The sequence below is a fragment of the Pogoniulus pusillus genome, chromosome 2 (assembly GCF_015220805.1).
Source record: "Pogoniulus pusillus isolate bPogPus1 chromosome 2, bPogPus1.pri, whole genome shotgun sequence".
NCBI classification, from domain to species: Eukaryota; Metazoa; Chordata; class Aves; order Piciformes; family Lybiidae; genus Pogoniulus; species Pogoniulus pusillus.
Window position 1 is genome coordinate 35,848,088 of NC_087265.1, and position 12,875 is coordinate 35,860,962.

The 12,875-nt window shown below is 46.3% G+C and overlaps 1 protein-coding gene across 1 annotated transcript in view; it reads right to left on the reverse strand.

Annotated features, from left to right (window-relative positions):
* The window catches only part of CREB1 (cAMP responsive element binding protein 1), a 43,434-nt gene extending 36,258 nt beyond the window's left edge, over positions 1 to 7,176 (reverse strand). Inside the window, exon 1 of the mRNA XM_064160996.1 lies at positions 6,908 to 7,176. The gene's annotated coding sequence lies outside the window, so the exon portion shown is untranslated. The remainder of the gene's footprint in view (positions 1 to 6,907) is intronic.
* Between the last annotated feature and the right edge of the window lie 5,699 nt (positions 7,177 to 12,875).

Here is a 12,875-nt window from a genome sequence, read left to right on the forward strand (position 1 = left end):
ATTCTAGTTTATTTTTTGTGATTTTTTTTCCCTCTTTGCCTGCACAGTGCAGGAGAGCTTCTTAAATGACAAAGATCTATCATATGCCTGTCAGGCAGATGTATTCTGCAAAAGCATCATCTCCAGAACAGAGACCAATTTACCTTGGTTCTGAAACACTTAACTTGAGTTTAAGACCTGCATTACCTTTGGGCAACACAGATGTCTCCACAGAACAGAGATACAACTTGCTGGTAATGCTGACAGTCAGAACAATCACCTTGAGTAAGCAATGAGAGCCACTGATGAACCACAGAAGGCCAGAGAAAGAAAGATTGTATTTTGCATCACTGTGTTTTACACACACACAAAATCTTCATTTTGCTCTTTCCAACTATTTGTAAGCATTTCTGTTGGCAGCACTGCCAGCTCAGGCTATGCTTTCCCCCAAATTCTTTCTTATTTACACTTTTACAGCTGTCTGTGAGGAGGAGTAGTGAACAGGACTGGGCAACCAACTTGCACTAGACAGACCAGAAAATGCAATAATTTTTATTCTGGACCACTTCTCCAATCCAGTTCATGTCAGTTTCTCAGAGACAGACATACCAGTGCTACTGGCACAGAAGGTGGCACAGGAAAAGTCAGAACACAGTCTACCCTGCCACAGCCTGCCAATGAGAACAGAGTAGATCAAATCACAGGTATAGGTGTCCAGATTGCTGGAAGACAACACTGATGCTGAAGGGAAGAGAACATCCATATTCTGTAATTTGGTTGTTATTGTTTTACTGATGACTCTGGCTAAGAGTGGGAGGCTGGAAAGAGAATGATTATGTTTTACATTGTCAACACTAGCTTGCTGAGGATTGGGTAGAGGTGCATTTTTGAATGGCCATATGACTGACAAAGCAGTTTGCAGCAGGTAACATACTTTGTCTACCCAGCCCATGATAATGTGCACTGGTTACACACTCCACAGTAACCTCATGCTACAACTTTCATGCCAGTAGTTTCAGCCATAATTATTATTTTTAAATGTAAAGACAGGCCAAGGCATCCACCAGTCTGAGGTAACAGCAAAACTAAAGCAAGCTCACTACCCAGGCACCTTGGGCCTACTGACTGGACTTCACAACAAGGTGTTGGACCTGGACCCTTTCTGGAGCTTTGTCTTACAACTTGGGCTTGGTAAAAGATGTTATATATAATGCTTCCGAAATGGCTGGGCTCCTATAAAGAAAGAGACCTAAGAGTTACACTGATTGAATCAGTGTAGAGGACTGAAACCTGCTTCTGATAAAGAGTAGCTAGCTCAACCACACAGGTGTCACCAGGCTTTCAAATGAGAAACACTCTGTTTTTTTTTCCTTAAGATACCCGCTGTGTTCCAGTTCTCCTAGCTGCAAACTGATGCGGCTCTGATCACCATGGACAGAGCCAGACTCTTCCATATTTCACTCCAAATTGTGGATGTGCTGTAATTTCCCTAGATGACTCTGCTGACCCAGCTCCCTTCTGCTGAAAGTTGGGTCTCTCTCATTCCTTTCCCTACTCTCTGAGAACATGCACCAGTGCTGATGCTAACAGCATCTCAACCACCGACTCAGCTCACTCACACAGAAGAAAACTAATCTAACAAAAAGCAGAGATTTCTCCTGAGTTAGTGATTTAAACTAGCTCATTACATTTCACATACAATTAACTCTACAGCACAGGTAAGGGCTCCACCAACCAGGAGCAGGAGAGAAAGAAGGACTAAGATGCCTGCCCCTTGAGAGCCACATGGATTAGATCAGATGAAACCACAGCAAGAGACTTCTGTTTCTATCATGCTGTGGAACTAGTACACTGTACCCTTTCCCACATCTTCCCTCCTTTGATATCTCAGAACTTTCCTATCAACACGAAAGAGAAAAATGTGGCCAAGTTTCGCAAAGAGGGGCAGGGGTCTTACTTCTATAGCAATGCCATAGGACTTTTTTCCAAGAGAAAACTCTCTACAAAGGCATACATTTACAAACCCTGCTTATATTGCATGTCCCTTAAAGGAATGGACACACAACAGCAAAATTTGAGGCTGGGTTGAGCTACACAGAGCAAGAGGAAGAGTCATTAGGTTAAAAAAAAAATACTTTCCATCCATTATTTCATGGGACACAAAAGATAAGATGAGCTTTTACATTCAAACTCCAGGAAAGGTGCAAGAGAAACCAGAAGCCAGTTGTAACTGGAACAGCAGTAGAGAGCAAGAGAAGACTTCAGGCAGCATCTATCAGGAAAATGTTTGTGGTATCTGAGACATAATGTCACAGGAAGCTACAGAGCTGCTGGAGAGATTAAAGATTGCAGCAAAGAGAGCAATGGGAGCACAGTAGTTAGAAGAATACATGCCACAACAGGACTGGGGCAGTGAACACCACACAAATGGTATTTAAGCCAAGTAAATAAGTAACATAACAAGCAGTATGATACTATAAACAAACATGTATCACAACACAAACTACACAATATGAAAGTCTGATAACAGCTTCTGCTGGTGATTATCTGATCATATCTAGTACAGGTAAAAACTTAGCTAAGTGATCCAGTGCTGTAGCAAGAACCACAACAGGATCTATGCTATCCAGCTTCGTCATGAAGACAGCATAACTAATTTTTTTAAGCAGGCTACATCTTCTCATTTAGCAGCACTGCTGCCCAAGCTACCCTTATCTTCCTGCTCATTCCAGCCTCATCTCTTATCCTGTTTGTGCTGGTACAAGCAACTCACAGGAGGGAATGATCCAGGCAAAAAATAGCCAGACTCCTTGGTTACTCTCACCCTACTACTCTCACTCTGCTGGATTATTTCCCCAGTCAGGTCCTCTATGAGGTAACCCAAGCATTTATGCTAATACTATGGAGAAGACATGAACAAATCATCAGACATAGATGTTTCAGCCACTATTACAGTCAAAAGTACATGGAACTGTGGTAGCAGTTCACCAGGCAGCAGATAAAATGGGGAAATTTCTCAATGTCTCAGGCTACTTTCCCTCCCCCCCTTGAGTCTGCTCAAGAACCTGCTCTTTTCTAAGTTTAGAAAGTCTGAAAAAGTTTCTGCCAAAAGAGAAAAGTACACATGAATACACACAGCTTTACAGTTCTTCCAAACACACATTTTACTGATAACCTCATTCCAGCTATTGCTGGAACAACACTTAGAAGATCAAAAATTTTTACACATTACTTGAACTCTCCCCTCCAAAAAGTGTGAAAACACCAAGGGCAGACATTTTTGTTTCAGTTTCCTGCATGAAGGCAGCTTCAAAGTAGTTCATTAGAAGGCCTAATGCAGCTTTGTCTAAAGTAACTAGCATTGTCTTGTGTTGGAAACCAAATGAAAAGTAATGAAATCCAGTACAGCCACTGGCAGGACTCTCCTGTCTTTGAAACTATTTTCCCCTTTCACCTAATTGCCCTGATTTATGACAAAACATCAAATCTAACAACACTTGGAAGAAAATCAAGTATGCTTGTTATTTTAAGTGGCAAAAGAAATACTGTATCCATTCACTTTGCTCAAGGTAATTTGCAGTACCCAACAAGGATTAGTGCTGCTTCAAACTTACGTGTATGTATGTATGTATGTATGTATGCATCGAAACAGGAACACCTTTCCTCAAAATTCTTTACCCTCTTCTCTTTAGGTGGCTCTCACACCATCTAGCTTTCTATTCTCTCCACTTTGCACAGTATATTCTAAATCCAGCAACAGACATGGCTGATTTATAAACATGAAAAAAAAATTAAAGAAAAGAAGGTGCCAAATTTGTTCTCACTCACCTTTTTAAGTGCACTATAACCAAGTAATCTAAACATTTTGAAGAATAAACCAGGTATCAATGTCTTCATGTTGGGTGATATACAAAGATCTCGAAGCCCAGATTGTTCAGATTTTCACAAGCAGCATGAAATATGACCTCAGACTGCAGATGAGGCAACACTATTTTTAATTCAGAAAAAAAATCATTGCCTTGTTATGAAACTTCAACTGTATGCAGGCTGTGAAACAGAGAGCTCAAACTGAATTCAGTATGGTTATTTCTGTAGATGAGGACTGCTGTCGTGTCCCATGAAACTAACTTTAGGTAAGTGGCAGAGAGCTAGCATGGCCTTCTCAATACACAAAAGCCTTGAAAACTTTGGCATAAGTTAAGTGATCTCCACTTGCTTCCAGAGACCCAAAAATAGAAGTGAAGTGTGAATATCCCATTTGTTTCAAAAGGGTGTCAACAGAAATTCCTAGTCATGGCCTTGCCTGCTATCAAAAACTACCTAGCTGCACTAACTCTAGCTGCACTTATGCAAAGCTACAGAAGAAGCTACTTGCTAGAATAAGATCAGTTACTACAGAATATTTCATATTTGACATCAGCACCCACAGTACCTATGCTGGTGCAGGCTTCCAGAAAACAGACTGATGTCTTGGTAGTCTAAATGAGATGTTTCTACATTTTCTGTATCAACAGGCCCCTCTCCCGTTTGTTTTTTTTTGGGGGGTTGTGGTTTTGGGGATTGTTTGTTTGTTATTTGTTTGGGTTTTTTTTTCCCCCATCCTGGACAACAAACACCCTTATTACCAAAAAGGGGGAGGGGGGGCAGGGAGAAATCAGATGGAGACCATTTATTGCAGATCCAGAGAGAAAGCTGCGAGTACTAATTAAAACACTGATATTCTGTCCATAAAATTAAAGCATTAAAAATTACTACAATTCTCTTTCCTACATGCAAATATTTCATTTTAGATAACCTGTAAGTGATGCTTAGCAAACATACAACCACCTCTCTGCTCCCTTTTATCTCTGATCTATGAGGAGAAAAAGCTGGTGAGGAAGTGCGGAGATCTTAGAAAATACAGATCTGAATCTTCTGCTCTATTATGAAATAGAATAAAATGTGTTTCTAAAACCAGAAAAAAGCAACAATCAAGGATTTATGGTAGCATTTTTGTATTTAAAATGAAGTGCATAGTCCATCAAATGAAGAATGACTTAAATACATCAACAGCTGCACTCTCTTTAATCACTATTAACAGCTACATTGCTTACTGAAATTCTCAGATGTTAATTAATACATGACAACCTTAGAAGCCCTCTTCTCATGTTGGTATTGTTCAGACTGATGTAGAACACCTTTAGCCTTCATTTCAAAAGAAGTGGTGAAAGTGACAGAAACCAGAAATCCACAAGTAAGGACAGGCCTATTTACACATGTGCATCACAAATACCAATCTTGAATATAAATTTTTCAGTGACTTCACATTTTACTGTAAAAATCCACACTTGTTGATACAGAGGAATGAAGGAGGCAGAGTCTCAAAATTGCTGTATTCTGAAATAGTGTTTGGTGGTCACAGTGGGAATAAACAGATATCTGATATCTCTATACAAGTCTCCGGTCCCTTACTTCAGAAACTTGTTTTTAAGACCATGAAAAAGAAAATCACAACAGGTGTTATTCCAGAAACAGATTATGTGCAGACACTTTAATATTAAAGATGGAAAACAACATCTGCAAAAAAATAAGCATGTTTTGGGGAAGAAAAGTTCTATCACCTATTTTTTTTTTTTATCCTTGTATACATTTGAGTAGTGTAACATTCTCTGGTTGTAAGTTTTTTGTATTAAGTATTGTATATTACTGTACACAAAAATGCAGAAATCCAGGTTTGAAAGCAGAAATAGAGTCAAAATAATGTCTTCTGCTTTAGGCAACCAAATGGGGAAAAAAAGCCTCACAACTGCAAGGCAAGGCTGGTGTGTGTAAGGTGAAAAAGGCAGCTGAGTTGACATCTGCTATTAAAGCTGGGATAGAAGCCAAATATTGCTTGCTGTGCAGCACCTAAGGGTCCGTGGAAAACTGGAAAAAGCAAATCTCAAACCGAGATTTACCAGCCACAGTCAGGTTCAAGTCCACTTCGGGTTAAAAATACTAACAGGAAAGAAAGAACGCAGCAAAAGGGAACCCTATCTCTGCTACGTGATCTGAGCATCTGGCTTAAAGCTCTTCTCTTCGATACTGCCCCGGAGGATGGTGTTCTGCGACCGAGTACCATTACCCGTTTTACAACCTCCTGGAGCCGGCAGTGCCCCACGCTGCAAATAAAAGTAAACCACCAGACCATGCGCTGGCCCGAGCTTCTATGCACAGATTTTATTAAAAACTTCTCGTTACAGAGCCCAGGAGTGTGTTACAGAGCCCACGAGCACCTCACGTACTCGTTCCCATCATGGCAAGAGTTCGTTTATTTATTTGTACAGCGCACTCGGGTCACCGGGGAAGCGAAACTCTGCGGGCACGAGAGGCCGGAACGGCCCCGCAGGAGGGCTGCACGCCCGCCACGGCCGTCCCCGCGTCCCCGGAGCCCAATGGGGCCGCGCCGGCCAGGAGGCCGCGCCCGGGGCCGCCGCCGACCGAGGCGGGCAGCGCCAGGGGGAGGAAGCGGGGCACGGAAGCATGAAGCGTACACGGAGGGGCGGCGCGGGGAGGGGGCGCGAGTGGGTGTGCGGCCACCCCCCGCCGCCGCTCCCCCCTCGTCGTCTTCCTCCTCCGCCGCCTCCTCCTGGGGCCGGGGGCCGCGATTCCCCTTCCCCGCCGCGGTGAGCGCCGCCGCTGGCTGCCGCCAGAGTCGCCGCCGCCCGTCCGTGGCGGCCGCGGCCGCCGCCGGGGCCGGCTCCCATCCGCCATTATCCTTTGTTCGCGGCGCGGCGGCGGCGGGGATGTTGCAGGGCTCGGCTCCATCTTTAAAGCGGGCGCCCCTCCCGCGGGCGGTGCAAGGCCGGGCCCCCGCGTCCTGCCGCCCGGCGGCTCCCCTGGTCCCCGCCGGGCTCCATTTCCTTCCCTCCCCCCCGCCCCTGTTTGCTGGGCGCCTTCCTCCTCTTACCGGTTACCAGGCTGCTCCGTCACTGCTTTCGTTCGCGCCTAGGATCTCGCCGCAGTTTTATTCTCTCCCCCACGTAACACACCGCGTCAAACTACACCTCCGCCGCGTCACTCACACACACAGGCGCTCCCAGCCCGGCGACAGGCAGGCAGCGGCCGACTGAGGAGCGCCAGCCAGGGAGCAAGCGCCGAGCGCGCCGCGGCCTGTACGGAAAATGCCGAGCACTCACGGAAAGCGCCGAGCGCCCGGCAGGCGGCGGGAACGGCTGAGCGCGCTGCCTGCCCTCGCGGAAAGAGCCGAGCGGCTGCGGAAACGAACGAAGCGCCCCGGAGGGAAGGCGAAAAGAGCCGAGCGGCCGCGGGAAGGCGCGAAGAGTGTTTCCGCCTGGGGCGGCCCGCGCGGAAAGCGCTAAGGGTGGCTGCGGGGGGGTGCGCGCCCCCTTACCTCACCCCCACCCGCCGTGTGCACGACCGACGCCCGGGCGGCAGGAGAGCCGCGAACGCGCACGGCAGCGGCTGAGCTGGCGCGAAGGCTGCCGGCCGAGGGCAGAGCCGAGTACCCCGGAGACCCTCCGCCGAGGGGGCTTCTTGCTCCCCGAGATCCACGTTTTTGCGCAGGCATTGGTGCCTCGGGGAACATGGAGCTTCCGGCCCCGCAGGACGTCCTCCCTAGTGGAGATCCCCTCTTTCCGTGCCCGACTGTCCGGGAAGAAGCCCAGACCCATCTCCTCAGTGCCCAAATTCTCACCCATGAGAACCCAACCACCTCTTGTCTTCATAGGCACAACACGACAGAAGAGGTGTCGTAGAGGCCGTGCTGTCTGGCCTCCATGTCTTGTAGGTTGGCTGATGTCCCCACCACCCCGTTGTCATGCAACGAGGAGCTCACAGCCTTCACGTCACTCCTCTAAACCTCTCTATATTGCCAGGTCTTCACTCCGGGCTTCCACTCCCCTCCTGCTTGCTGCTTTCTGTGGCTCCGTGGCCTGCCATTCGTGGTGCCCCAAAACGAGAGGTGCAATATGACACAAATATCCCATTGAGTCTTCCAGCCCTGAGCAGCTGGTTTCCACTGACACAGGAGGATCACAGGATGTTAGAGGTTGCAAGGGACCCAAGGAGACGATAGAGTCCAACCCCCCTGCCAGAGCAGGACAATACTATCTAACACAGATCACAGAGGAACACATCCAGACAGGCCTTGAAAGTCTCCCGAGGAGACTCCACAACCTCTCTGGGAAGCCTGTTCCTGTGCTCTGTGACCCTTTACAGTAAGGAAGTTCTCCCTTGTGTTGAGGCAGAACCTCTTTTGCTGCAACTTACACCTGCTGCTCCCTGTCCTATCCCAGGGAGCAAGTGAGCAGAGTCTGTCCCCCCCCTCCTGGCCAGCCTTCTGATACTTAGAAACATTTGTCAAATCCCTACTAAGTCTTCTCTTCTCCAGACTAAAAAGCCCCAGGTCCCACAGCCTCTCCTCATAAGCCATGCCCTCCAGTCCCCTCATCATCCTCATAGTCCTCTGCTGGACCCTCTCCAGCAGATCCCTGTCCCTCTTAAACTGGGGAGTCCAAAATTGAACACAGTATTCAAGGTGAGGTCTCACCAGGACAGAATAGAGGAGGAGGAGAACCTCCCTTGATCTGCTGGACACACTCTTCCTAATGCACCCCAGGACCCCATTGGCCTTCTTGGCCACAAGTGCACATTGCTGTGCCATGGTTAACTTGTTATCCACCAGGACCCCCAGGTCCCTCCCCACAGGACTGCTCTCCAGCAGATCACCTCCCAGCCTGTACTGGTGCAGTTTATTACTCCTGCCCAGATGCAGGACTCTGCACTTGTCCTTGTTGAGCTTCATCTACCTCCCCTGTGCCCAGCTCTCCAGTCTGTCCAGGTCTCTCTGGGTGGCCACACAGCCTTGAGCTGTATCAGCCAAGCCTCCCAGCTTGGTGTCATCAGCAGACCTGCTGAGCAGACACTCTGTGCCCTCCTCAATGTCACTGATGAAGATATTGAACAGGACTGGCCCCAGCACTGATCCCTGGGACACACCACTAGTCACAGCCCTCCAGCTGGACCTGGCACCATTGATCACCACCTTCTGAACTCTATCTTGCAGCCAGTTCCTAACCCACCTCACTGTCCACTCTTCCATCCCACACTTCTTCAGCTTGCTCACTAAAATGTCATGGGAGATGGTGTCAAAGGCCTTGCTAAGGTCAAGGTAGACTACATCCACTGGTTTCCCTGAGTCTACCCATTCAGTTATGGCATCATAAAATGCTATCAGGTTAGTTAAGCACAACTTCCCCTTGGTAAATCCATGCTGACTACTCCTGATCACCTTCTTCTCTTCCAAGTGCCTTGAGATGCCCTCCAGCAGGAGCTGCTCCACCGTTTTCCCAGGAACAAACTTCTTTTGGCAGAATTGCAGAGAACAGGCACCAAAGCTGTAAAACCACTGCTTTCAGAACAGCTGTGGCCAAGGTGGCAAGTTGCACTTATGGTGTCGGTCCTGAGGTCTGACACCTCTCGGAAGGGACAGATATAGTCACAACAGGGCAGAGGACAAGACAGAATTATAGAATTGCCTGTATGGAAAAGACCCTCAGATCACCGAATCAACTATAACATCTTCATGTACAAAACTGTTAGACAGTGGCCCTAAACTCCTGTCTTTTAAATACCTCCAGGGATGGTGGCTCCACCACGCTCCTGGGCAGCCTGTTCCACTGCCCAATGACCTTTTGGTGAATAGTTTTTCCTAATATCGAGCATAAACCTGTGCTGGTGCAACTTGAGGACATTTCCTTTTTTCCTATCACTTGCTACTTGGGAGAAGAGGCTGAGCCCCACCTTGCTACCAACCTCCTTTCAAGTAGCTGTAGGGAGCAACAAGGTCTCCTCTCAGCCTCCTCCAAGCTGAACGACCCCAGCTCCCTCAGCTACTTCTCACAGGAGTGTTCTTCAAGACTCCTTAACAGCCTTTTTGCCCATGTCTGGACACACTTCAGCACCTCAATATCCTTCTGGTAATAAGGATATAGCTATGGGTTTGTGTCTCATCAAAAGAGGAGCAGCCATATGTTGTGGCCCTTAATACCATCTTCATTGCCATGACCAGTGGCATCTGCCCCTGGAGGTTTAAATGCTGGACAGGTGAATATTTGCTAGGAGACTTTTTTCAAAGAGAAGCAGGGAACAGTCCAGTGATGCTCTGGTCAGCTGAGTCCAGCCTTATCTTCTCTGGTTCACAAATACAGTTGAATATACCCAATCATAAACCCTGAAGAGTTAACTGCTCAAATTGTAATCAGATAAAGACTGTACATGGCCTTGAATAAACTACTTTGGATTTCACAAAACCTCAAGATGGCACTACACAACAAGATTTGAAGCTCCAAATCTGGTTGGTTTCTGTAGCTGGCCTAGCAGGGCCACCCCAGGAGACTCCACTGGGAGGTGGTAACTGGTGCAGATGCCACATTAGAGGATGTCAGTGTATGGTTTGCATTAGTTTTGGTCTTTCTTGTTTTCTCGTGTTGAACTGATTTAAATATCTGGAGTTTAAGTCCCTCAAAAATTAGAAGAGATAGTGCAGAGGGTGATTACAGGTTTACCTTGCGTTTTATTTTGTTGATTACAGATAGTCTGAAATAAACTCTTTTGACATTAAAAAAAAAAGGCAGCTCAAGTTAAACTGATAAAATACTACTTTATTGGCAACACATACTATAGCTTGGGCCACAGCTCATTTTCTGCTTCAGCTACACAGTAGCCTCAGCTGCTTCTCTCCCCATGTCCACTTTTGCCCCCAGCTGCTGTGGACCAGAACTGTGCGGTTGTGCTTCTATCTGATCCTGGCTGCAGTGTACAACTGACGTAATTTCTGGAAATTATTTTGTCTTTTCAGAGTCTGTTAGGACATTAAAGCTCGATCCACTAAATAAGTCTTTTACAAGTCCTTTTGGGAGCAGATGTTTTCTGCTATTTAAAGCTTTTAAGGAAGGTGAGAAAAATAAACCCGGTGTTTCTATTGATAGTGAATGGGAATGCTTCTCACTTCGAATCACCAGTAGCGGTGCAAAAGGCTTGTCACACAGTCACAGCCTTCTCATTTCACAATCCTATACTGAAGTAGAGGACAACTGAGCTCTAGCCCCTTTGCAAAGAGTTTTAATATTTGAATCTGTTTAATAAAGTATCTTCTAGGCATTTGGCTGCCATATGCAGATGTAAATCAAACTAGGTAATTAAAAAAAAAACAGCTAAAATAGAAATGTTTTTATATTTTAGCTGTGTGCATTCTATATTTTGCTAAAATTCCTGTGTTTCTATGAGTGCTTCTGAGACAAAAGTGTAAAGGATCAGCTTTTGTGTTCCTCTTAGGAGAAATAAATTACTTTCTGTAAGAAAGTACATAATGAGCAATACAAATGCAGCCATCTGAGTGTCTCTCATTTGACTCATGCATTTCTTGATCTGTTTTCCTATCCTTCTCTCTCCTCTTTGTGTTAGTGTTTGTGTTGTATCAGCTGCTTTTGCTCCCCCAAATCATGTTCATTCTACACCTGTGCATGTTTCCTAGAACTGGATTGCTCACTCTGGTGCATCAAGCCTAAAGAAGCACAGCACTATGCCTTTTAGGGAATAAACTCAAAAGGCAATTAAAGTGCACTAACCAGATCTTAAAGAACAGGCCCTAACAGAAACCTGGGCAACACTCTCAACCTGAATGATGAGAGTGCTGCTGGTGGTACTGAATTGCACCTGGTTCCCCAAACCAGCCAGACAACTGTTTTGTATCTAGGCAGCTCATTGCATGTCTCTGATCCTGCTGTCCATTTAGGGCTGATGGTCTGTCACCCTGCTGATTCTTGCCAGCCCCTGCTCTCACTCATAGCTCTCTGGCCAGCTCCTCAGCACTCCTCTCAAAGTCTTTCCTCACTAATGAGTTTGCAAAGGGTATCTTGGCAGCAGTGGCTACTTCTCTGCCAGCCAGCGTAGGCTCTCCATATAACAGACAACTCAGGAGAGTAATTTATTTCAAATTACACCAGATGCCTCAGAGAGGCCAGATGCCCGAAGTGATTTGAGATTATCCTCAATGCTCTGTGTCTTTGGCATCCTCATCTCTTGCCCCATTGTTGAGGCTTACACCATACATGGATGGCAGCTGGATTCATCCCTGACTCATGCTGGCTCAGTGGCTGGGCTGGGTGAACATCTCATACACAACTGCTGAGAAACCTTCTGACATTACACATTCCTCCTTTCCTTAAAGGTGTTGGGGTTTTTTTTGCTGGGTTTTGTTTGTTTGCTTATTTATGTTGGTTTGTTGTTTGTTTGTTTTTCATACATATATATATATATGGTGGGGTTTTTTTTGTTTGGTTGTTTGATTTTGGTAGTTGCTTCTTGGGTTTGTTTGGTTGGGTTGGTTTGTTTTTTTGTCTTTTTTTCTTATCACATCTAAGCCAAATGAGGACACTGAGAAAAACTGGAAATTCTTTGGGAGTAGAAGTGAAAGTCTGAGCTTTGAAAGCACCCTTCCCTTACTGACATCTACACATTCCTTCACCATTGCCTTTCACAGAATCATAGAATCAACCAGGTTGGAAGAGACCTCCAACATCATCCAGTCCAACCTATCCCCCAGCCCTATCCAGTCAACTAGACCATGGCACTAAGTGCCTCATCCAGTCTTTGCTTGAACACCTCCAGGGATGGTGCCTCCACCACCTCCCTGGGCAGCCCATTCCAATGCCAATCACTCTCTCTGTGAAGAACTTCCTCCTAACATCCAGCCTAGACTTCCCCCAGCACAACTTGAGACTGTGTCCCCTTGTTCTAAGGGGAAAAAGAAATAGATTAACAGGAGCCATTTTCCAACCAGCCTGAACTAGTCTGACACCATTTCATCATCAAGCAAATGTAAATGCAGATTCACCCTGGCAGCCTTTCACCCA